Below are 25,026 nucleotides of genomic sequence, written 5' to 3'. Positions count from 1 at the left end.
AGAGAGCAGAAGTCTTTTCTGGAAGGCAGAATGACATTGTTACATTCGGCAAGGTTGAAGGTTCTTTATTTTCTGACTGAGAAGTTAATCCTCAGATGACCAGAGGAGCTGTATTTAGGCTATGCATTCCTGTAACAGCCTGCCTGACAGCTTGTTTTGGAACATCATCTTATCTTTTTTTAATTAACAAGGATTAATGAGAAAAGACAAAACAAAGCAAGAGCAACAGTATCTAAGAACTCAGACATTAAAGGATCTGTAAAAAGAGAGTTTATCTGGTGAGGAGATGGTGATGCTGTGTGTTTCTGATGTTGTATTTTTTTTCATCAGGCAGCTCCTCCTTCTTTCTCATGAAGTTACATTTTGTGGCTATTTTGGAAATACTGTCCCTGTCCTGTAATGCCGGGGCTGCTTTCATGTCTTGCTTCATGTCTTTCATTCTCTCCTCTTTCATGAATCACTATTACCATAACTTTGTTCTGAGCATAATTGTGTGGGTGGAAAAAGTATTTGGGTCTAAAAATCAGAAGAATGTAGAGCTTTATTGTTCCAGGTATTGTTCCACTCTCATTTATTTTAAGAGGAGAAACTTTATTTGAAATTAAATTAATGAGAGAAAATCAAGGTTCTTAGGTTTTTAGAACTTGCTGAGGTCCTTTCACAGACAGCAAATTAGTTTTTAGGAGTCACAATTTTTGTTTTATTTTAAAGTTGGTATCAAGGATATTGCAACTAATCACCTAATTTCTTCTGCTTAATATAGGACATAAATAGCCTTTCATTTGCAGCTTCAGACTTTCCTGAAAAAAAATATTGTTTGGATGAGCTATAGATCAACCCCTGTGAGCTGTTTGATGGAATATTTTCGTTGGTTTCAGTGGAAGTTTAAGTGAGGCACTAAGGACAATTCCAGAAAATTTCTTGACGTGACTTCTGTCTGATTTTCTTTCAATTTCAGAGTGCTTACTGAATGTTCAGAACTTAAACCAATTTGGACTGTAACTCACGGTCCTGGTCTTAAGAGGAGTAAAATACGTTCTTGCCTCTCAGTTTGAAACATTATGTTTTGGAGCATTTTTATAAGTGATTTAGCTATCTGTGTCTGTATTTGTAATCTGATCTATCAGCAGAGAGTCTTTAAGCCAGTGTGTAGCCTCTTTTAGACTCTTTTAGCATCAAATTTTGAGCAAGCAAGAGCCAGCAAAGAAGCATGTGTTTCTAAACATACTTTAACTTCAGTGAGACCAAAATGTTTCATGTATCTTAACATGCCTAATATATCCAATATGGCAATATCGTGAGATCATTAAATGCTCTCCTAACTGTGGAAACAGTAATGATTATAAATATTTTTCTTCAGTTTTTCATTCAAAAAGTTTACTTTCACAAATTAGCACCCCCTTTTGGATTGTTTTGCTTTTATAGGTAAGTGATATTAAATATATTAAGAATTACATTTCTGATTAGAATGTTAGTACACTTTGGTGAGTTATCTACATATCCAAATGGCAGACATTTAAGGGTTTCAAAATGTGATTAGCAAAAATACCGTTATGCCTTAAGTAACAAGACATTTTGCACTATAGAGTCATTTTATCAAGAGTAACCAGACCTCTAAGGTTAGTCTTATTTTCAAGAAGTGAAGCATGTGTACTAGTAATTTACCTCAGGTTTGCCTACAGTAATGAAATTTTGAAAGTGTTTATTAAAAATTTCATATGGAGAGAATGCAGAGACATAAATTAATCTAGAAGAAATGTAAATGACTTCTGTGTGCACTCTAAGTTGCCTTATTGAGCAAGCTGTGATGGGGAACTGAACACTTGCTTAACACTGATGGCAACCTAAATGAAACATCACGTGCTGATTTATCATCAACAGCAGACATGCAAAGGTCTTTCACATACTGCTACATTTGTCTAGTACAATTTGCTCTAGGAAGTGACCTACTTTCATATCCAGTACATGCTGTAATACCTGCAGAAAAACACTGGTGTGTTCCACTGCAAGAGGAAAAAAATGGAAAATCAGTGGAAGCAAGACTGCTTAAGTGTTTGAGTTGTGTGGATGCTAGCTTTTCAAGTTTCTTGGTAGCACACAAGGCAAGCTACTGGGAAAGGTGTTCCTGCTCCAGCAGGGAGATTGGACTGGATGATCTTTCGAGGTCCCTTCCAATCCCTAACATTCTGTGATTCTGTGAAATATAGAATGCAGCAGTAGTGACTATGTGGTCTCATGAAGTAGGACTCATTTTAAACATTGGGTTTAAATATTTCTCATAGTGCCCAGTCTGCAGCTTTCAATGCTTGAAATGTCACAAGGAAGGATTCCTATCTTGTATTATTGCCATCTTCCTCTGAAGATTATCCCAACTGATAGTGTTAGAGAACAAATAATACTTCTATAATATCCATGAAGAACAAGATACCAGATCCACCACAGCATCAGGAAAATAATTCCTTATATTGCCTTTTAATTTGGACTCAAAACTTTTTTCTCATGTTTGCACAGTAATATCTTCATTGAAAATGTATTTCATATCCTAGAACTCCCAGATGCTCTAATAATGCAAGTAACAATATAACAAAGAAATATCCACAGTAACAATTCTCTAATTTGCCTTTAAAAATGGGAAAAGGACTTAGAGGCTATTAAACAGCTTTAGCTGATAGAACTACTTTAGGTGACTGAAAGATTTTCTCTTTTTCATGCTAAAATAGTACTTGTTTGTTAGTGATCACATTCAGATTTCATGGCCAGGGTTATCCACATTAGAGAACAGTACAGATTGTCAAAGACACTCAAGATGTAGGAAGACTTGAGCGTACTGATAGGTGAAAGATTGGACGTGAGCTGGCAATGTGCACTTGCAGCCCAGGAAGCCAACTCTGTCCTGTGCTGCATATAAAAAAGTGTGGCCAGCACGTCAAAGGAGGTGATTCTCCCCCTCTGCTCTACTCTGGTGAGACCCCACCTGAAGTCCTATGTCCAGCTCTGGAGCCCTCAGCACAGGAAAGATATGGACCTGTTGAAGGGGGCCAGGGGAGGCCACAAAAATTATCAGCGGTCTGGAACACCTCTGTTGTGAGGACAGGCTGAGAGAGTTGGGGTTGTTCAGCCTGGAGAAGAGAAGGCTCCATGAAGACCTTGTTGCAGCCTTTCTGTATATAAACCAGGCTTATAAGAGTGATGAAGACTTTTCATGAAGTCTTGAAGTGACAGGACAAGGCTTTAAACTGAAAGAGGGTAGATTTAGGCTCAATATAAGGAAGAAAATTTTTATTATGAGAATAGTAATACACTGGAACAGTTGCCCAGAGAAGCTGAGGATGCTCCACCATTGGATATGTTGAATGTTAGGTTGGAAGGAATTTTGAGCAACCTGATCTAGTGAAAGATATATCTGTCCTTGGGGAGTGTGGCAGGGGTTCGAGCGGATCATCTCTAAAGGGGTCTTCTAACCCAAGTCATTCAATGGTTCTATTCTATGACAGTTGTCTGCTTCTCTGTTCACAAGATTACAACCTGCTTCAGCTGTGATTTCCTCTTTGTTCCCCCAGTAACTTGAAAAGTGTCAGAGGAGTTACTGCTGCCAAGTAACAAGATGACTTGCCAGACTATGCTGCATAAAGGTGCTTTTCTTATTTAATTCACTGATTGTCTAAATAATGAGGAGGCTGAAACAATCAAGTCTTTCCTGAGTATCATTAAACGATATGACCATTGAGTACATATTTTCAGTGTAAAATATCACCTGAAGACTCCTCAGCTTTTAACAAAACTGATCACAAATCTCAAAAGAACATGCTTGTTGACCTTATTTCTTGACCTCAGAGAATGTTAAATTGCACAGTTGAGAACATGAATTTGGCTTCGTGTTTTCAGATTGTACTGAAACATCATATTACTCCAACCTTCTGCTTTTGCACTTGCTGCTAAGATGAGAAATGGCAGGCAAAGAAGAAAATTTCTGTAAGCATTTATTACTACATATATAAACAGGAAATGTTTACCACACAGAGGCACTAGTACATTTACCATAGAGTTCGGTGCATATTTACAGCATGGAGAAAGCCAGTTAGTTCTCACAGGGCCTGGAGCTTTCTAAGCAGTGAGCTTATATTATTGACCTTTATTTATGGAACTTTTGTTGCCATGTATACTGTGTGGTGAAATGTTCAGTGTTTCTTACATAAAGTCCTGTTTCAAATACTATGTTAGAAAGAATACTTCATGTAAACAGATAAAGTGCACAAGCAATGTGGATTTCATTAAGTTCTAGTTTCCCACTGCAGATGATTTCAAGTGTAGCTGTAGAGTTGTTTGGGTTTTGGTGGGGGTTTTTTTGGTGGTTTTTTTTTTTTTTTTTTTGGTTGGTTGGTTGTGTTTTGTTTTGTGTTGGTTTGGTTTGTTTTTTTTCATTTGCTATTTATAAAAACTAAGCACTTTGTTAAATTATAAACTGAAGCTTACCATAATTGAATAGTAGAGGTAATTGCATGTAGAAATACAAGAGGAACAAAATACCTGGTACACTGAGGCAAATTGCATTTCTGTGGAATATCCTTGAAGATATCATCTCTTATTTCTTCTTATTTGTTCTATCTACTCTAGTGACCTGTGAATTCAAAAAGGAGTAGTAATCTGGATTTCCTTTTCTTGTAGTTGTTAGTCATTCCTGATTTTAGCCTCCCTGAGTATTTGTATTTCTGCGATAGATGAGTGAAAGCTGTGACTAGACCAAGTGTATTAACAGTCTTGTGGATTGTCCAGCCCTGTTCTGGGTAACATAACTGCAATTTTGCATTTATTTGAGGGGTTCATAAGACATGTAAATGTCACACTAGCTAGTTCCACCAGATTCACAGCATTCTTGTACCCAGACACCAGCACAAGGCTGCTTTAAAGAGCCACGGAATCAGAACCAGTTTCTTCACTTTTCTTCAGGTAAGGAATATAACAAAATTGTTTTAAAATAAGCAGGGAAGCATACATTTTAGAACCAGTAAAAACCAGTAAAAAAAAAATAAAGCACAAAACTTGCTATGATAACCTAAGGGGCCATTTTTCAAGGTGATTCAGATGTTTCAGGGTAGGGAGGTAGACAAAAAATTGTGTTGGTCCCATTGGTTTAGGTGTTTAAATCCCTTTAAAAATCTGGCTGTCAGTTATGTGTACTGTACTTAGCTATCGCAACGCTTGCAGCCATTATTTTTCAGTCTACATTTTTAAACTGTATTTTGTTAGGACATATAACTGCTGTGGATCCTGTACTTAACACATTTCATAAGCTTTCCTTCCTGCTGTCTTCCCCCATTTTGTTCTACATCATTTTCAGGAACTGAGAAAAGGGGTAATTTTCAACAGCATGGAAAAAAGTTGTATACTGGATTTGAAGATCTTAGCATTTGTCATTGTTTAAGAAGCTAATAAATCATCAGATATTCAAACTCATTCTATGGTTAGCCCCAGAGATTCTTCAAGTTCTATTCCAAATTCCTCTGTGTCAGTGTCATCATAGCTGTTAGCTGTTTGCAGCAGCGATAACAATCTGTCTTCACATACTTGGTATCAAAATATGCAGTGGTTAAAAATTCAGACAAAAAAAGAATTAGAACTCTTCAGATACAGCTGGCGTAGGTTTAAATTCAGAACTTTTCCAGCAGGAACATACACTTGTCAGCATTGGTTGCAAGTCCTTAACCTGCTTTTTTACTTTTCTAAGAATATGAATAACAAAGTGGCCAGAGGAAAAGAAAATGTCTTATTTGTGTCAGGTGAAATTAAGACCGAACAGACTATTTTTAAAAGTTTATTTTAAAGGAAAGAGTGACAGAAGAGCTATGTAGAGATCTTAGACCAGTGTGGGAGAGAGACTAGGCTTCGTTAGATTCTGGTGTCATCTGCTCAAGTTTCACTGTAGCATGAGAAGATAAAGCAACTGGAACAAACTTCAGAGTGAAGTGAAAAGAAGATGCAGCAGCTGGTAACAGATTTTAAGTCCAAGGCTATTATGGTTGCTAAAATATCTTAAAATTATTTATCAAAAGTACCAAATGGCAACAATGTCAGGACAAATTTCATGGAAATTTCTGAGAACTGGAACTTCCTTAATTGACATTACTGAGTTTACAATGTGATGTCAAATCAGCTAACTTTCACATAGTTCTCTGAAGTAAAAGGTACAATAATATTTCCCAACAAACCCAGAACTTCTTCCTGCTTTGTTACATCATTTAGAACTAGAAAATCAACAAATTTCAAAGCCAAATCAGAAAGTGGAGCCTTCATGATAAACTTAATCATTTCATTAGCAAGGTATGAATAACCTTGGACGAGATAGACACACTATCAGTTAAACTGGGAACAATGCAGCAGTCACACATTAGAGAAATCACCAAAAAATAAACAGAATACTAGAGTTCAAAGGAACTAAGCAACTGCATTTAAAGGATTAAATGTCAAAATACGCATTTCTCTTCAGGAGTCCTAGTTATTGAACTGACTGCAAAATTGTTGTTAAGCAATACATTATCCTGGGAAGTTTCTTCAAATATTATCTCAATTTATTTTGCTGTTGTTTATCTTTTTTTTTTTTTTTTTTTTTTTTGTCTGGAACACAACTGATTAACACTTAGTAAATGTTTATAACACTAAAACCCACTAAAATCAACAATCTAGGGAAACTGTGGTGGGATAATTCCAGTCAAGAGGGCAAATTTCCTACTGTTGTTAAGATTACAAAGCTACGTGAGAAAGCACAACATGGATACCTTTCTCTCATGTCTGTAGGTGCCTAAAAAAGGAAATGGATGCACTAATTTGTGTTCCACCTTGCTCAGACAGCATGGTGGGAGTAATCCTTGGGGAGAGAAGATTTTTTCAAAAGGGAAAGAGAAATTTCAGTAAATCTAGAACCACTCCATGTCTGACCCCTGTACAGAATGCCAAAGAGCTGACAACAGCCTTACAAATGTTATGGGTCGGTCAGAGTTGCAGCCTAAGCACTTTTATTCTTCTTCTTCAGCTGATTAAATCCCACAGGCTGGGCAGAGGTATAGTCCTGACCACAGTTCACCAGCAGCTCAAGGAGGAGGAAAAGGGGGGCATGTTACTCCTTGCAGAGTAAGGTCTTTTTGTGTGTGCCAGTAGGCTCAGGGAAAACTTTGGATTCGTATATGATCTATTGTTTAGTGTCACAGTATAAAACATACTAAAATATGAAATAATATTAATACTCCGCAATCTGTAAGGATGACTTGTATCTTCACAGTTAACAACTCTTTTTCACAACAGTTCAGATGTAGTCTTTCTGCTATCACAATTCTAGATGAGGCTCTCCTTTGGACTCTACAGTCTCTCCTAGAGACTGATGTACAATCTCTCCTAACTGCCAGTCATTATTATATTCAAGAATTTTTTACAGGCCTATGACTTATTTAAGAACCATAACTTATTTTGTTTAATGAACTGTTTAATTACAGTGCGGAGGAGAATGTTTAGGTAGACTTTGCATCATTTTATGGCATAGAAAGTGAGCTGTATGAAGGACATTATGAGATATCAAACCACTGAATGGATTCCATTCATGTCACAGTTTAATTTTGTCTCATGCTATGAGTTTATATATCCATAACACCCTTCAGCCCCTCTGGACTTTGAGGCTGCTGACACTGCACAGAATTAAACCCAAGGTTGGTAGAAAAAAAAATGTAAATAATTTTCCACTAGGGACATCTGCTGTGACAGAAACTTCTTTGTTAAACAAATAATAGCAGTCTTGATCTAATTTTTTTTTTTTTGTAAAAATAAAAATTGGGAAATGTTTAAAAAATATCCAAAGGCTCATTTTTATATTTGAAATGTAAGTTTTATTTTCTTTGGAAATTTCTTTCAAAGGGATTTGAAGACCAAATGAAATATTTCACATTTATTAAAGTAAAATACTTATATTTATCTAGTTTGGTCTTTCCAGACATGTGAAATTATTCATGAGCTTGAAAAACAACTTTCTGACAAGCTGTAGCCAAGCTTGTGAGAGAAAATATTAATTCATCAGCTATAATAATTAGCAAGATTTATAATCTTGCATAAAACAGTGAGTAAATTCACTTAGTCACAGAACCAACACCCTGTAGTCATGTAAGAATTTGGTAAATTCAGAGAAAAGTAAAAGTTATTAGGGAGTCAGCAAGTCTCCTTCTGGAATGATAAAGCATTATTTTCAAAACCACTGTCATCAAGTTATGTGCATGTACTTATACTATTGAAAAGCTATAATCTGCAACTTCATTTGATGGATCTTGTATTGAGTTCACTGGGAGACTTGAATAACTATGACCCAAAGTAAGTGAAATGTACAGAGCAAATGGGTCTTTTCATTTCTATGTACTTTACACGGACAAGCTAGCATTAAGATTCTTATTTGGTAGATACAGAACTTGAATAAGGTTACACAGTCAGAGAAGCAGTTATGAAGCTGGTGAAAGAGCCCTGTTCTGACAAGCTCTGAAAGCCTCGTTTGCCATGTTTCCCATCAGAAATTATCCAACTGTAGGAGAGTTGAGGAACTGTTCAGAACAGCTTCTGTCTGCTTTTTGTACAGCATGCCTATAAAAATCACCAAATGTAATATTTTAAATTTTTTTAGAATGACCGGGTTACTGCTAGTTATCACTTAGGTCCTGACAAAGCAAAGAGTTTAAGCATCATTGTTCAATGCTTTGACTTCAAGGAGCTTTGAGTTAGTTGCTTTTTTGTATGCATACCCTTTATTGTAAGTGTTTTCTGATGCAAAACAGAGTCTAAGCTTGTTGCATTGCCTACTTGCATACAAATTCTGAAGCTGTTTTTTCTTTATGGTTAGTTACCAAATCCAGAAGCATGGGACTTAGTCAAAGTATCCAAAGCAGCATCATATCGCACTGCTTATTAGCTACCGTCCCATGTACACAATATAATATGAGTATAAGTGACAATGTGATCCTGCGAGGAATTTGGTACCTTTAAACACCGTTCCTTCTTTAGAGCTAAAGACATTGAAATCTCTTTGGAGCTATTTCATGAAAGAGACATCCCACTTAAAGAAATGCAAAGATGTTAATTCTGTTAAAGTTCTTCCTGGCAAAATGTATGAGTTTGTGACTGTAATTGTTTCTGCAAACCCAGAAACAAACCACAAAATAAACCAGGCATCCGGCCTCCAAGCATCCAGTGGCCCAGGAGATACATTTAAGCTCAGGCCCAGGTGCCCTGCTCCCTACCTGAGCTGATCAGGTCTTTTCTGGACTGCCAGACTAGACTTGCTGGGTTGATGTTGCCTAGTAGTTGTCTGATAGTTACTGGATTCTTGATGGTACCTGTTGTTCTCACCGGCTCGCCCTGCTCACCTTTCTCAGGTATGGTCAGACTGCAGCTTTTTTTGGGAGAACACCTGTGCCTCTGTCTCACTGTTGTAGAGCAGCCCCATGCTTGCTGTTTCCTGACAGAAAGTCAGTCTGTAAATTCAGGGTGCGGGATAGTTGACTGTAAATCTTTACAGCATACCTTACAGAGAAAAAATACTTATGAACATCGTAAAGGTATCACCTATTTGTCAGTTGTTGTTATGTGACTTAAAATGCTTTATCCATGTACCTTTAGAAGGCTGTGACAGTGAAAAGAAGGCTGCAATCAGAAGACTTCCTCACCAGAAGAAGTGGGATGAAAGGTCAGGAATCAGTCTTTCTGTCCACGTATGCCCATTGTACCATGTAGCATACAGACGCGCACTCAGAAGAAACAAGGCAGCAAAAGGGATATGATGACCCAGCTTGGAAATGGCATGGAAAAGGAGATCTGTTTTTAGGGTGCCATTCTTTGGTTAATGGGGATAGATCTCAAACCTTTAGCCTGCCTTTGAAGTTATGGGTCATGAGAGGACTACATAAGGACAGAGTAGCCATCTTAGATAACAGAAACAAGATAGATTTCATCTCAAACGAGGGAAATTTCACCTTAGCCTAAGAAAAAGATACAGAAACTGATGGGCTAAACAAAGAAGGAACTGCAAAACAGCGTTTTAAGAGGAGCATATTGTTTTCTTCAGATATTGCCTGTCATTAAAGCTCACGGAGAAGACTGACATAAGATCTAGCATCTCATTTCCACAGGCATGCTGGAAATAAAAACCAGCAATACTGGGACCTCTAATACAAACTGCTTCAGTGTATGTGAAATATAGAAAAGCAGACCTTCATGTGACTTGCAGGGACCTGTTTGACAGCTGGCAAGAAAAAGAGCCTTGAATATAGGCTCTCTCCCCGCTGATTTCCAGCTTGGTTTAGGGGCTAACACGCACTTCTGGATGAGAGTGTGTGCAATAATTTTCTGTAAGCACAGCCTCCTCACTGTCATATGTGCAAAAGCAGGCATCTCTGGTGGAACTGCCAGTAAACAGCCAATGCAGCATCTTAAACCACTTGCACTTTAGCTGGTGTCAGCCATCTTTATTACTGTTTTTCCTTCAAGGCAATTATCACCTAAGGATGTTACAGTTTTGGTTCTAAGTCATTGAAATAACTCAAAATGTGGATAGAAGCCTCAGTGGGACTTTCAAAAGCTGACATGTATCTTTAAAATAATTAGATGTGTAGAGTTTTCTGCAAGTTCTGCATGGGTATGTACTCTAATACCTTTAAATATCCGCACCTTAATAAATATCAATAAAAGCTTTCAGGGACATCATTCCAGTAACTAATAAGCTCTCCTGTATAATGAAACTAATTAATTTCTGATGTTTCTTTTATTGCACATCTAAACAACAAATGGGTCATTTCAAGCTATAGACTGGGGAAAACGAAGTTGATAGGAGTGCTACAACCTCTGGCAGATTACATAGAAAATAATAAGTGTATGTTGCAGAGATCATTTAACACCTAGGTGTTTAAGCATTGCTATCAAATACAAATTATTGAAATGTGTACACAATCATTTCTTCAAATTTAAACAGTGTGGCAATGTATGGAGGATATAGCACGATATTTAAGTTTAATTTTTTAACTCTTGCAAGAAGAAAAGCTGAGACTGATATTTTTGTGCGATATTTTTATTTACTGTATGCCAGAATGCTAACTAAATAAATAGCTCAGTCAAGTGAGAACTTCTTTCCCACTTGTCATCTTTTTAGGTCTGCAATAATCTTGCAAGTCACAGAACATATCATCTCTCTGTAAACTTGCACTCACATGAAGTTCAAAAAGGTATGGTTTTTACTATATTTTGTCTTTAAAACCTGCAAGTACTAATGGAATATTAACAGCACTTGGAACGAACATTTCCCAGTCTACCCCTAATAGCCTTGAAATTGTTTTCACTTCAGTCACCAGTGTCATACAGTTCAATAACACACAACAGACAGTAAAGACACTCCCCTCTTGGCTACGTGTCCTACAGGGCAATAGGTCGCTCTTCCTTTTTTCCTTCTTTGCCCAAAACATGGGAATTTCCATGCAGCTTCCATTCTCAAGAGACCACCCATCGCCAAGTGCTGACAATAGTTACTACATACTCGCTGTGGATTTCCCAATAAGGAATGAAGCCAAATTCTTTGACCTTCCATTTAGCTTTCACAGTAGTTTTGTTCCACTGACAATGCATAGTTCTGCCTAGCCAGGTTCTGCAAGACTGGCTGTAAAACCAGTTTTAAGGGCAAATGTTTACAAGTGTCACTGCTTACTCACTCCTTAACCTCTCAGTCAGAATCCAGGAACTGAGTATCATAGCTATGAGTTCAAAAATAAACAACCGGGATTATTAGCCTGCTCTCCCCCCGGTTCCCCATTGCCCCTCGCTTTCACAGAAAGCATTGTGGTGGCACAGTGTGAAACCAGCAGCTGCCACACGCTGAATTTGGTACATAACTCTGAGCGCTCCATATTGAAATGCAAGAGGGCAGGAGAAGGTTCACTTAACCCAAGGAAAGCAGATCAGCCATGAGCAGGAGTGAAATGGAGGCAGGACCACATACACTGGAGTTCCTCACTTTGGAAAGGCTGAAAATGTCCCAGAAAGCATTCTGTAAAAATCACTTGGGACAGGGAAAAGGAAAGTAGGCAATGAGTGTTGATTGCCTCTTCAAATACCAGAATTAGGAAACATCTAACAGAACTACAATCTGGTAGGTTAATCTAAAAAAAAAGGGAGGTAGGTTAGGTAACATCTTGCCACAAAAATTGGGGGAAGATGAAAATTTTCATTTATTCAAAAAGTGACTGTACAAACTTAACAGGAGAAATATCCAGCAAAGGCTATTAAATATACTGGAGGAGTCCTTGGAGTGGCAGTTACTGGAGGCTGTGACTTTTCTGGGAAAATATTATTACTAAGTGACGTTAGCGTCCTCTGTTCTTATTTTAGGTGTACAATGTTGGTGGCCGTTTTCTGGCACGCTCTTCACTACTCCCGTTGTTTGGTTTCTTCTCTGCAGATTTTGAAAAGGCAACACTGACGCTGCTTGTTGTTGTCATTTTTTTGACATTTCCACAAGTATCACTGCATCTGTCATGGTGATTGCAGAGCTCTGTCACTGACAGTATACTATGAATCAAACTCTTCCAAACAGGAGGGTTTCCCAACAGTACGGGTTTGATTCACTCTAACCTTTTTGGCAATAGCTGTCCTTATCCCTCAGGATAACTGGGAAGTCCCCATTTCTCGCCTCCATTTTGCTATGTGGCAGTGATCCTCTAACTTTGACTGCTTTATGCTTACCTAGGAAAATCAGTGAGAGAAGCCTCATGGATAAGAACTGTCAGTTACGTAATAGCTTCCCTCCACAGTAAAGCCCATTGAATTTTTTAGCATATTTGTTCTTGGAAGTTTTAGGGATTATTTAAATTATTACATGCAAGTAGCCCTTTATTTGTACGTATTACATAGTGGGTTTTCTCCCATTTGCACTTAGGGTGCAGCCAGAACTTGGGTCCTTGCTTGTTGCTTCATATGGATGATTTGAAATAATTTGAAATAAACTGGTAGTCACAGAAGTGAGTTAAGTCTGTATGCTTGCAAACTTTGCCATGTTTTAGAGATACATTTTCTAAAAATAATGACATTGCTGGCAATCTGTATTCATGCTTTATTTAAATCGTATTATCCTCTGAATTAATCAGATTTATCAGATTAATTCTGGGCGGATTTGGTATCAGTCATTCACAAGCAATTTCCCAAATAAGATCAACAAATAGATGTGGTCTAAAAAACAAACACCCTTCTCTTTTTAACTATAAGGTTGATTTGGCTAATTTTGTTGATATTTCTAACTTAAAGAAGAAATTTTAAAGTATCTGGACTGTAAGAAAATCTGTCATGTATTTTTAATGAGGCCTCTGTACTAAGTACCACTTCCATTTTTCTGGTTAAACTGTAGCGTAGGATGCAAGCAGCTGGTTCAATTCTACCTTCTTTTTTTCAGCCCCATTTGGGCAACAACAGAGGTAAACCCCTTTCCTAGGGTAAATTGAAGCAAATCCAGCATTGCTTCATCGTATAAGAACAGGGATTATTTCCTCAAGTAGCTCTCAAGTGACTTAATCCTTATATTCGTTAATATTACTGCAGCAGTCTAGCAAAGGTATTGTTACAGGGCAGAAACCAAGACAGTAAATATGATATGGTATGATATTGGATCAGATACTAACTCCTTTGGGGTAGTTTTTAATGAACATAACAGACAACTTAGATATCAAAAGCACAGTCAGGTAATACTTTGCATTTTATTTACTTTCTATTTCAAAAAGCTGCTGTTCTTGTGTAATTTTCCAAAATACATAATGGTAGTTCTGACAGGTATTTATCACAAAAGAGAAAAACTGCTAACATGTATATTCCTCTGCAGACAATTTTCCATACTTCTGCATTCTCCTTTAAAAATGGTGTAAAACAACATACTTGTCACATTTAGATCAAATATGATTAGTCTCTAAACATCCACTTCCTTAAAATAAAATTAGATAAATACACACATATAATCTAAACTGTGCTCATCTTCCATTTCATGTGAACAGTCATGTAATACATGTTCTTAAACACACCCATGACCTTAGTTAAACCTTAGAATGCAGGCTCCTGTTTTCCATCATTTCCTTTCTGACAGTGTTGACAGTAAGCCAAGTGAGCAGAGAGAATCCCTATCTTGATATACTGAAAGGTACATTAAGCACATGACTTTTCCAGGACTGAATTATTCAGTTTCGGAAAAGCATATGGAATAAAATATTTCAGAAATAATTTCTAGATATTAATTATCTCTTTACTCTGAAGCCTTAGCATATTGCAGTATTTCTGAATGTAAACAGACTGAAGATTTGTCAGTAAGGACAACACTGGATGACAAATTCTTGAGTAGAATTATTTACAGGAAGATAGGAAATGAGTCAGGAATCTCAGGGAAAAAATAGCAATCTTACAAACTTTTATTTATTTTTTTTTTTCAGATGGAGAAAGGAAGCAGAAATGTATCAATAGAAGTTAGAATCACAAATTCCTAACTTCCTTCTTAGCCGCATACTAGTTTTGTCTTAGATTTTTAATGCTAGGCACCAATGGATAAAACAGGCAAAGGAGACAAATTGCTTAGCTTCATTCTGTACATTAAAGACTCCTTGATGCAGACACTGAATAGAACTTGAATAAGCAATTTGCTCTGCTTCTGAAATTCTTTGGAAATATCAATAGAACTGCACAGAAAAGGTTTCTGAAAGCTGCTTCAGAAGCTTTTAATATGCTATGCAGAATGCATTTTCATATGCTAAGCAGAACAACAGAATAGTTGGTATCTAGTGACTACAGTTTTATATGCTAGGAGAAGTCCAAAAGGTTCACAAAAAGAATATTTACTTATTTCTAGATTTTACCTTGGTAAATAAAATGCAGAAAATAAGGAGAGCTAGAAGTATAGGAACAGGTTTACAGGCTAGAAAAAAGACAACTTTATACTCTTCCATTTGCTCTAAGAAGGTATCAGGGCATAAAATCACCAAGTAACATTGTTTAAACTTAGATATTTCAAAGAAAAGGCTTTCTAGTTGAGAGAAGGAAGACTTCAATAGCATCAGATGGCACATTCTTTCGGGATGACGTGCCATTCACAAGTGGCAGTACATGAGATGGATGTCTTCCTGTGTTCTCAACTCTCTCCCTCTCCTTGGTATCCAAGAGATACTAAGGAGTCCATGAGACTCTTGCTAAGATCAAGTGCAAAAAGTTGCTTTCTAGTCAGAAATTTCAGGTGGATGAAGGACAGAGAAATACTGAGGATACCTTTGATGATTCATTTTTGTTTTGCTAAACAAGTGAGAGGAACTTGTAAGATGTAAGTTTGCAAATGACATTAAGTTGGGTGGGAGTGTTGATCAGCTGGAGGGTAGGAAGGCTCTACAGAAGGACCTGGACCAGCTGGATCATTGGGCTGAGGCCAACTGTATGAGGTTCAATAAGGCCAAATGCCAGGTCCTGCACTTGGGTCACAACAACCCCAGGCAGTGCTACAGGCTCAGGAAAAAGGGGCTGGAAAGCTGCCTGGTGGAAAAAGACATGGCAGTGTTGACTGACAGCAACTGAACATGAGCCAGCAGTGTGCTCAGATGGCCAGAAAGGCCAACAGCATCCTGGCTTGTATCAGAAATAGTTTTGCCAGCAGGACTTGGGAACTGACCACTGCCCTGTACTCAGCACTGGTGAGGCTGCACCTTGAACCCTGTGTTCAGTTTTGGGCCCCTCACTACATGAAAGACATTGAGGTGCTGCAGGGAGTTCAGAGAAGGGCAACAAAGCGGGTGGGGGGTCTGGAGCTCAAGTCTGATGAGGAGCAGTTGAGAGAACTGGGGCTGTTTAGCCTGGAGGCTGAGGGGAGACCTTATCACTGTCTACCACTACCTGAAAGGAGGTTGTAGCATGGAGAGTGTTGGTCTCTTCTCCCAAGTAGCAAGTGACAGGACAAGAGGAAATGGCCTCAAGTTGCACCAGGAGAGGTTTAGACTGGATATTAGGAAAAATTTATTCAATGAAAGGGTTGTCAGGCACTGGAATATGCTGCCCAGGGAAGTGGTGGGGTCACCATCCCTGGAGGTGTTTAAAAGACGTGTAGATATGGTGCTCAGGGAAACTTGCAGTCCCTCAGGTACACATATATCAGCAGTAAAAAAGCCAGGCCAAATGACTTTAAATAACAATATATGCCTATATACTAAGAAAAAGCATACACCAATAAGTAATGAAGTTTGGGTTTTTTCTTAAATAGAGGCCTGCTTATGTTAAATTACTAAGATTATATTTGCTGCTACTCCCCAAAAGCAGCATCAATAATTGAGTTAGGTGCACATTTAAATCCAGAGCTGCCCTTGCCTAAAAATATCTCCAGCTTTGACTGTGACAGAATAACTACCTTCCATTTTGCGATGGTCCCAAATGGTGACTTGGCAAAACAAACAGAAAATTACCTAATTGATTCTCTGTACTCTTCTTAGTTTATTTCAGTCTTTCAAAAAATGCAGACAAGTATTATAGGTATATAACCTATACTTCAGATAGTCTGTGTTCCCTTAGAAATATTATTCCCTGAAAATAAGTACTTAGAATATTTTCATATCAGAACAGCTCAGTCCCTTCTTTTAGAATTCCCAGAATGGGTTATGATCACAAAATGAATCACTAGCAAGTATTGTTATGCTATCATTTGGTGAGAGACCTTGTGCATTATTTACTGCCCGTAACTGAAATTATATTGTATATAAAGAAAGATTAATTTCCTCCTGGATTTTTCTCTGGTAGTCTCATGTTTTTAGGACTTCTTCTAAAGTGATTTAATCAGCTTCAAAGGTTCTGTGTCTATTTGCTCTTGCAAGTTTTTAATATGAGTATTTAATCTTTGGATACTTATTACCATTAATCACCTCCCTTTTGGTTGTTCATACATGTTGCTTAATAACATGAAGTTAGTTGGTAGTTTTCCTACTTGAGGAGGGGAGGAGGGTAGGAAAACGTTAAACTTAAAACTAATTCAGAATTGACAGCTTAATAATAGTTTGTTGGGTTTGTTTGGGCTTGAGTCTTTTGGGTTTTGTTTTGTTTTTTTTGTTCTGTTTTGTTTCATTTTTTTCAGAAAGTTTAGTATGTAAAGTTCCAGTCAAAGTCAAACCCTTGACTTGAACTGCAGCAGTAATTTCTCAAGTCTGCTGCAGATCAGATCCTCTATATTTTATGTTTAGCTCCCAGAATGCAAGAAATGCATAGCATCTGGGAAAATGTGACTTGGCTAGCATTGCATACTATCTCATTATTCAAGGTTATATTCAAGTACCATGGATATTAAACTGTGTTTTTTTTCAGGATTTTATTTTGCTTGATTTGTTACCCACCTTCAATTACATGCAGTAAGTTATACAGCAAGACTCTAAATTTTTTTTATAGTTTGAAAGGCTAACACAAGTATATGATATTAGCAATGCAATGTATGCATTATGTATGCTGGTACAGAATTACTGTTTGTTGACTAAACATTTCAAATGTTTGACTCTTTAGCTTTGGATAAAAAGTACAAATTACTTCTGCTATTAGGCTACTTATTCATTATTGATAAATTTGACAATCCAATGACTGCCTATGGATTACTAGTAAGGCACATTATTTTTATAATTGAGTTTGAATACACTTGCTCAAACTTGCACCTTTAGTTCTGTGATATATGATCCCTAAATACTGAAAATTATTTAATGTATATTTGTATGTACACTAGGCGCGAATGCAATTAGATGGGGGCGAAGTCCTTGTTTCTGAAATACCTGCTTAAGCCAAGTATTTTACAAACTCTCCTACTAAAATTAATATGATGTATTATGCTTTTCTTTCAGCCATGTAGCTGAAACAACCGTAGTTTTTGTTAATTAATTAATGAGAAGCGAAAGAAAGAAAAGAATCAGCTTATCAGCAAATACATTCAAGAGTATTCATAATATGGTGCTCTCACTACCCTGTCAATTTTCAGGATACAGGACCAAGAAAGGTCAGGTACTGTTGATATTTCTCTTCCAGAGAATTTATGCAACCATCTGAATTCTCACCAGGCTGAAGCTTGTCAGCCAAATCCAGTTCAGCTCTCGAATTTTCAGGTCCCGTTGGTCCAATATGTTTGCCTTTTTACATGTTGATGGATACAAATCTACAGAGTTTATTTATTTGAAATTTGATAATTTCCATGTAGAATCATATTTTGGTCTTAATTGCTACAGGTGCCAGACTTCTTCTTTCAATAGAGGGCATGTTCTGTTTTAAGAGTTTAAATTAAAAGCCAGAAAGCTATTTAAGATAGCAGTCTGAACAACTGTATATAGCTTAAAGATGGTGAGGAGGAGGGAGGAGGGGAGAGAATGATATTGTAGTTTTAATTATATAAATAAGCGCTAGTACAGTTTCCTGATTCATCTGTACTTATAGCAGTATTTGAGGATTTCAAGCAGGACTGAATTCTTACTCTGTTACATATTGTGAAAACACAAGAAGAAACAGCCTGTTCACAGAAAAACCTCTGGTTTAAGCTGAGACAATAGTAGAATCACGAATACAAGTTAAAAATTCATCACAAAATTGCAACATCTAATTGTTATATAGATAGCTGTTGATTATTTTAATGTATTTATATACTTTCAATGAGCTTAATATTTATTTATTGCACCTTTCTGTTGATAAATAACAACCCTGCCTGTGCAGACTTTGCCCATACAACATACACAGAAGCTCAGACTGTATAATTTGCATTACGGAGCTGTTACAGACCTCTTGTCAGCAACGACTGCCAACAAACCAAACAGTTTTACAGATAACTAATTAAAAGATGCTTATCTATGCTTGTTACAAAAAGCCTGAAAACATTGAGGGCAGGTTTAAAACCTAATGTTAATAAAAGTAGTACTGTATGAATTCTGCTACATGGATTAGCAGTTAACTCTCCCATTACCGCAGCAGGTTGACTGAAGCATGGCAGTTTCATTTCTCATACAAGGTAAAACAGGCAGATCTGTGCAGCTAGTAAAAATTATGAAAATTAGAAGTGAAAATCCCTTAGGTTGTCTTTTGGCTTTTTGTCTATTTAAGGAGAAAGTAAGTCTGACAACATGAATTTTCCACTAAATTAGGACAGCAAAATAATTAGAATCCATGATTCACAATAGATGGAGCTTCATGTTTTATTATGCTTTCCTTTTCTCTCAGGACTGCAAGTCATTGTGCTTCTGGGATTAAGATATTCTTGACTCAAAAAAGAAAATTTGATATTCTTCTTGACCCCCTGCATGGGATGTTACTACAATGGTATTTGTTTTCAGTGACAAAGCACTGTGTTAACCATGCCCCAGATTAGCACCACAAATCAACTGCTTTGGTTGAAAGTGTTTGGCTTTAGCCTGTAAATAATCAAGCACATTTTCAACACATAAGAATCTTGAATTGCATTAATTAATTCATGAGACATCACAGTGGAAGAAAATGTGTCCTGTTGATTAAGTTCTTGGATGGGAATCAATGGCTTCTTTGCTTGGACATATTAACTTTCTAAATATCATCACTGTGGGTTTCATTACAGAGAACACAATAGATTGCACACGGCTGAGTGAGATACACCCAGGAAGCCAGTCACTTAGAATTAATATACAGCCCTTCATGAATCAAGCTGTCCTGCTGGTGTTCTGCAGAAAGGGGGACAAGGACATACTTGAAGGCCCCGAATCACAGCTGACATTCAATCTGACCACTCTTTTATGTAGCCTGAAATGAATGTGATGGGCCAGGTGTTTGTTTGGTTTTAGAATATGTGCTATTGTGATAAACTGACAGGCAAGGTGGTCAAACCCAGGGGAAGAAGTGAGGAGATGTGGATTTGGTAGTTTTAGGGAACACAGACAATTTGACAAAAACATTTTCTTTGGCCAACGGGAGATTTTTTTAAAACTAACTGGAAATGAGTTCCCAGATATATTTTTCTTCTCTCTTTTCTTCCTTCTGTCTCATCCCATTATTCTTTTTCCCCTACTGAAGACAGTGTAATCCAGTATTTAGGGCTTATTTTCTCCTGTTTCCATCTGAATCTTTTTCAAAGTGAGGAATGTCTGGTGAAAGAAAAAGCAATTACTTGTATTTTTTCCTCCAATTTTCACATTTTTATAGCTTGGGAGTTTCCTTTTCTGACACACTCAGTTGCAAAAGAGAAAGAAATAATAATCAGCAACAACAACAACAACAACTTAATTTGCACTGAAATAATCATAGTGTTCTGGAATGAAAATGAGAAAATGTTTTTGCAAAAAAAACCCTTATCTTTCTGGTTTTTGTTTGTTTGTTTGGGTTTTGGTTATGGTTGATTGTTTTTGTTTTGTGGTTTGTGTTTTTTTTCTTTTTTTTTTTGGTTGGTTGGGCTTGTTTGGTTTTTTTTACCACTCTGGTTACAGGAGGTGTGGAGTTTCTAGCATATAACATAAGTATGAACTCTGCAAAATCCTGAGACACTCAACTCAGACTAAATGTTGCCTTCATTTACAAAGAGAAAGGCCCTTTGGTGATGTCCCTAAACACAGTGATAACACGGATAGGGGCATCTGCCAAGTCGGCTGTTATCGTGGAAGTGCAGTGTGTGTGGGATGCTCCAAAGCTACAATCTACAATACCACACTGTCTTTTGTTTTAATGAGTTCCCTGGGTTTGCTTTTCTTTTCTCACCTCTTTTGTATCAAAAACTTAATTGCCTTGTGGTTTTATTCCTGTTTTCAGTGCTTCTCTTCTAAATTTGTTTTCTGTAAGGAGAAAAAAAATCTGAAATAAAGATGGAAATGGTTGATAATCACCATTCAGGAAATATGCCGGGGTCACTGTACAAATCACCTATGTAGCAGCTACTGCCTTCCTAATTGGCATAAATTTGGCAACAGAAATGTTATGTAGTTTATTCTGGCAATGGCTTCAAATGATGGCGGAGAGGCCTGCAGGCTTCCCCAGAATGTCTCCTCTTGGTGCAAGGGTGGGTTAAAGTACAGTTTCCCTTGGAGATGAGCAACAGCCTATGTCTGTCAGATCTTTCTTCACCCTGCGATGGGTATGGTATACAGTGGATCCCAAGTACTACCACTACCTTAAAAATGAAAGTATTGCAGTAAGGTTATTTCCCCAGTCACTCTGCAGGTCTAGTGTACTTTCTGTGTTGTTTTTTTGTGTCAAGAGTAAAACTTAGAAGAGTAAATATAATCACGATATACTTTCTAAAGTATTTAAAATTCCTCTACAAAGGCTGCCATTTTCAGAGTTGGAAAATGTATTTTACTTCACTTTATTTGATAGCTTGGATGGACACATGGCTAAAAATGTTTTTTCTCTAACAGGGAGCTGGATTCCTGATGTTCAGAATATGCAGAGTGTTGAAAAGATAAATAGCACTACTCTGTTAACATCTTAATGAACTTACTGAAAAGCCCATCTGATGTCTTAAATTCAAATTTCACATGTGCTGAACAGTTTCACATTTCTTTTAGATTCCTTTGAAGTCCTTACATGCTAAAGAACATCACAGAATTATTTTTTTATCTCCAATATTAAGAGCAGTTGCGTATCTGACTCAAGGCATGTTACTGGCTGCTGTTACGTGGCATACCAGAGAGAAAACAAAGTACCAAGCCTTTATCACAAACGCTACCTGTTTCAGAAACTGTCAGTCACCAGCCTTTCAAACTTCTCATTTTGTTACCAAGGGGACATTGAAAAGGAGGAAAGGGAGCTGGGGAAGGACTGAAAGGTTTAAAGGCAAAACCTCCCCAAACAAACTGCGGTTTCATTCCAACTCGGGGAGTAAAGCAGAAACATCCCTGCCTGAAACAGAGTGGAGGGAGGAAGGGTGAGACTGAATTGTGTGTTTCAAAGTCTATCTACCTCAATTCCACATGAGTGTTTATTACAGATTGGGCCTGAAACATAGCTCTTTCTGCATCAGCACAGATGAGACCACCTTGTTTCAACATTTGCTTCATAAAATAGTTTTGCAGTTTCATAGACACACCCTTACATGGACCACTTCCATGGTCTGTTTGATCTGTGAGACTTATGATAATTATGAAGGAACCCACTTTTCAATCTAAGCCCCTTTGACAGGGATTTTGGTAATATCTTAAAAGGCTGAGTGGGAATTGAGTATTTAACTCAAATGTTTGAAAATTCTTTCCTTACATTGTAATTTCAGGAACCAAATTCCAAACCCTTTAACTCCATCAGGCTCACTGCTTAATAAAGTGGTCTGAAGACATTTGGTTTTTTATGGTCATTGTTCAGATAGGGTAATTATCTGCAAGATGATGTTAAAGAAATAGCTCCTCCATGATGTCAGTGTTTGTACCATGGTACAGAAGCCTAAGAACATTTTATAGAATTTTATCTCATAACACCAAATTATGGATCCTGGAATTATTAACACTGTGGATTTACATTTTTGTTCACAGAACTTACCATGGGTCAAGGTTGAGAACCATAAGCAATATTACTACTTGTTCTTGAGTTTTTCTGGAACAACTTAATTGGTGTATGTGAGGTGGAATACTTCTCAGATTTATTTTTTTTTCCATCTCATTCTGGTTATATGGATGAAGAGGCATTTACTGAAGAGCTTTTTTAAAAAAGGTCTCTATGAGCAAAGTGCAAACTATGCACTTTTAGAAAGCTCAATAAACTGTGGTACTAGGATTCTGGGACAAGAACTAGGATTGATTTAAATTCTTGCATTGCTGTTGTCAATGTGAAAATAAGGTTTCTTACACAAGACTGTCATATCAGTAAGCTGTTTGACACAACAAGAAATAGTACCTTAATCACACTTATACTGTTTAAGGGAAAGCAAATGTTGTAAGGCACATTGAAGACCTTAAAAAGCAGCATTGGCTTGTTATGATTGTAATTCATATCTACGTCAATTCAGTTGTCACAGACTCATAAAGACCAGATAAACTGAATCATCCTGGATAATATCCAAAACCTCCCACATACAACCAGGAAAAATCTGTCCTTTGTAAACATATATCTTTAAAATCCTATCCATTTTCTGTAGTTACTGTTTGATATCCTGTTGTCTCCATGTTGCAAGAGCCTAACTATGCATGGCAAAGAATATGCTATTTCCTACTATTTTTCTAGTAAGAGCTTAAAATCCTTGAACCAGCTAGAAGGCATCCTCATATTAACATATACACTACTGAGGAAAGTAAGAAATTAATAGCAAATCGCTGCTATTCTGATACGTGGTGCATAACTCGTATTTCTGTAGACTGGAATTAAATTTCTGTTATAGGTCCTAAGTGAATAGGATTGAAATCTTATCAAAGTATTCAATACAACCCAGATGTGCACTGAGCTACAACTGGACCTACTTGGCAATTTCCCATCAGTAACTCCCCATTAAAAGTGGGGACAGTTATACAGAATCAAGCCAAACTCTGAGAACCCTACAGACATTAGGTATAAATGACTTACAGCTGTAGCAGATGTTGAATCATACTAAAAAAGCATAATTTATCCTTTTGGATCAAAGCTGGAGAACCCCCTTCTCTGCTATATCTTTACTGTAATTGGGAAAGTTGCTTTAGTCAATTTTTGTAGAATCAGGAATAAAGGTTTTATTTATATGTTCTCCCTGTGCATACCATAGATTATAAATCCTTCACCTGAAATCATCTGATAGTTAGCTGGTCTGTATAGTACCTAAGAGGGTGAGCTTTATAACTATAACACTTATTGTTCCCTCATTGGGTACTACCGATTGCCTTTCTAGCTCGTCACTCAAGGAAACTGAGATGTTTAAATGTCATGATGTCTGGATTTGTTTTGTTGATAATCAAAGGGCATTCTGTGTTCAAATGAAATAGTTGGACCTTGGTAAAATTGTCACATCTAACTTTATTAACTGCTCTACCAATTTTCATGTGTTGTTTCTCATTCTGAACTCCCAATAAAATGTGCTTTAATGGTATTTAATTGACAATGGAGCCCCATAGCAACTTATGAACTGCTGGATACTTTTAAAAATTATGCTGGCAAACATTGTTTGCCCGCCTACTAGATTCTCATAATCTCTCTTTTAATTGCTGTATATTTATTGGAGTATGACAGAAAGTTGCAAAACATGCCTCTGATAATTGCATACATTCAAACACATTTAGATAGCTCTTGTCTTAAGCAATCAGTGCTGTGAAAGCAATCCTTATGTAAAAGAGGCAAAGACCCTCTGCAAACTAAAAAAGAGACAATGCTCTGTCATCTTCAGAAACACAGAGTCAGACAAACACTAACGCCAAGCATGATAAAACCATGGAAAACCCCAAGCATTTAACAGCAGCATTACAGTATCTTCAGAAATGCTTCTTGCAGCTTTGGGGTCTTGCAACAAGAAGACACAAGACAACAACATTCTCCCTAACTGTAATAATTATATCACTTGGAACACCTATTTATTTTCTTTCTTTTATATGCATGATAAATGTTTCCTCATGCATTAAAAGGCTTCAAAATATATATGGAGCAGTGCTGTATCAATGAAAAACATTATTGGAACAGTATCATAATTATACTGGTTTAAAGATAAGTGAGAAGTAAGGTATGTAAGGGTAGGTTTCTCTCTTCATTTTATTTAGCCAGCTGGAAAAAAAGATTTGAACAGAATGTTCTATCATCTAAACAGTTGGGTTGATTGGCTTAACAGGTCATAATGTCCTCTTTTTTCTACAAGAAGATCATCAGCATTCACACATCACCTTGACATAATAATTAGTATTGGCAACTAGTTCCTTCTTACTCTAACAGTAGAAGGCATGAAAGAAGTGCTAGTTATACCAAGAGGAAAATTTAGAGGGGAAGGAGTATAACATGAATTATAATTTTAGGGAAAAGTGGGCAGGAGTCAGTAATATGATTGAAACAAGGAATTCCTTAACAAAACGAACTTCAGTGACCTATTTCTATCATAAGTAT

The 25,026-nt window shown here is 37.0% G+C and overlaps 2 long non-coding RNA genes across 3 annotated transcripts in view; both read left to right on the top strand.

The window, feature by feature from the left end:
- The window catches only part of LOC309451530, a 40,004-nt gene that overhangs the window by 5,195 nt on the left and 9,783 nt on the right, over window positions 1-25,026 (top strand). The window lies entirely within an intron of this gene.
- LOC309451531 lies at window positions 3,913-11,191 on the top strand. The gene is made up of 3 exons (XR_014186260.1): window positions 3,913-3,972; window positions 9,643-9,709; window positions 11,168-11,191. It is a non-coding gene; the product is annotated as an uncharacterized lncRNA (long non-coding RNA).

The sequence above is a fragment of the Streptopelia decaocto genome (genome assembly GCF_964273445.1).
Source record: "Streptopelia decaocto genome assembly, chromosome: Z".
NCBI lineage: Eukaryota > Metazoa > Chordata > Aves > Columbiformes > Columbidae > Streptopelia > Streptopelia decaocto.
The sequence above is the reverse complement of the archived record's forward strand: the minus strand, read 5'-3'. Positions and strand labels throughout refer to the sequence as shown.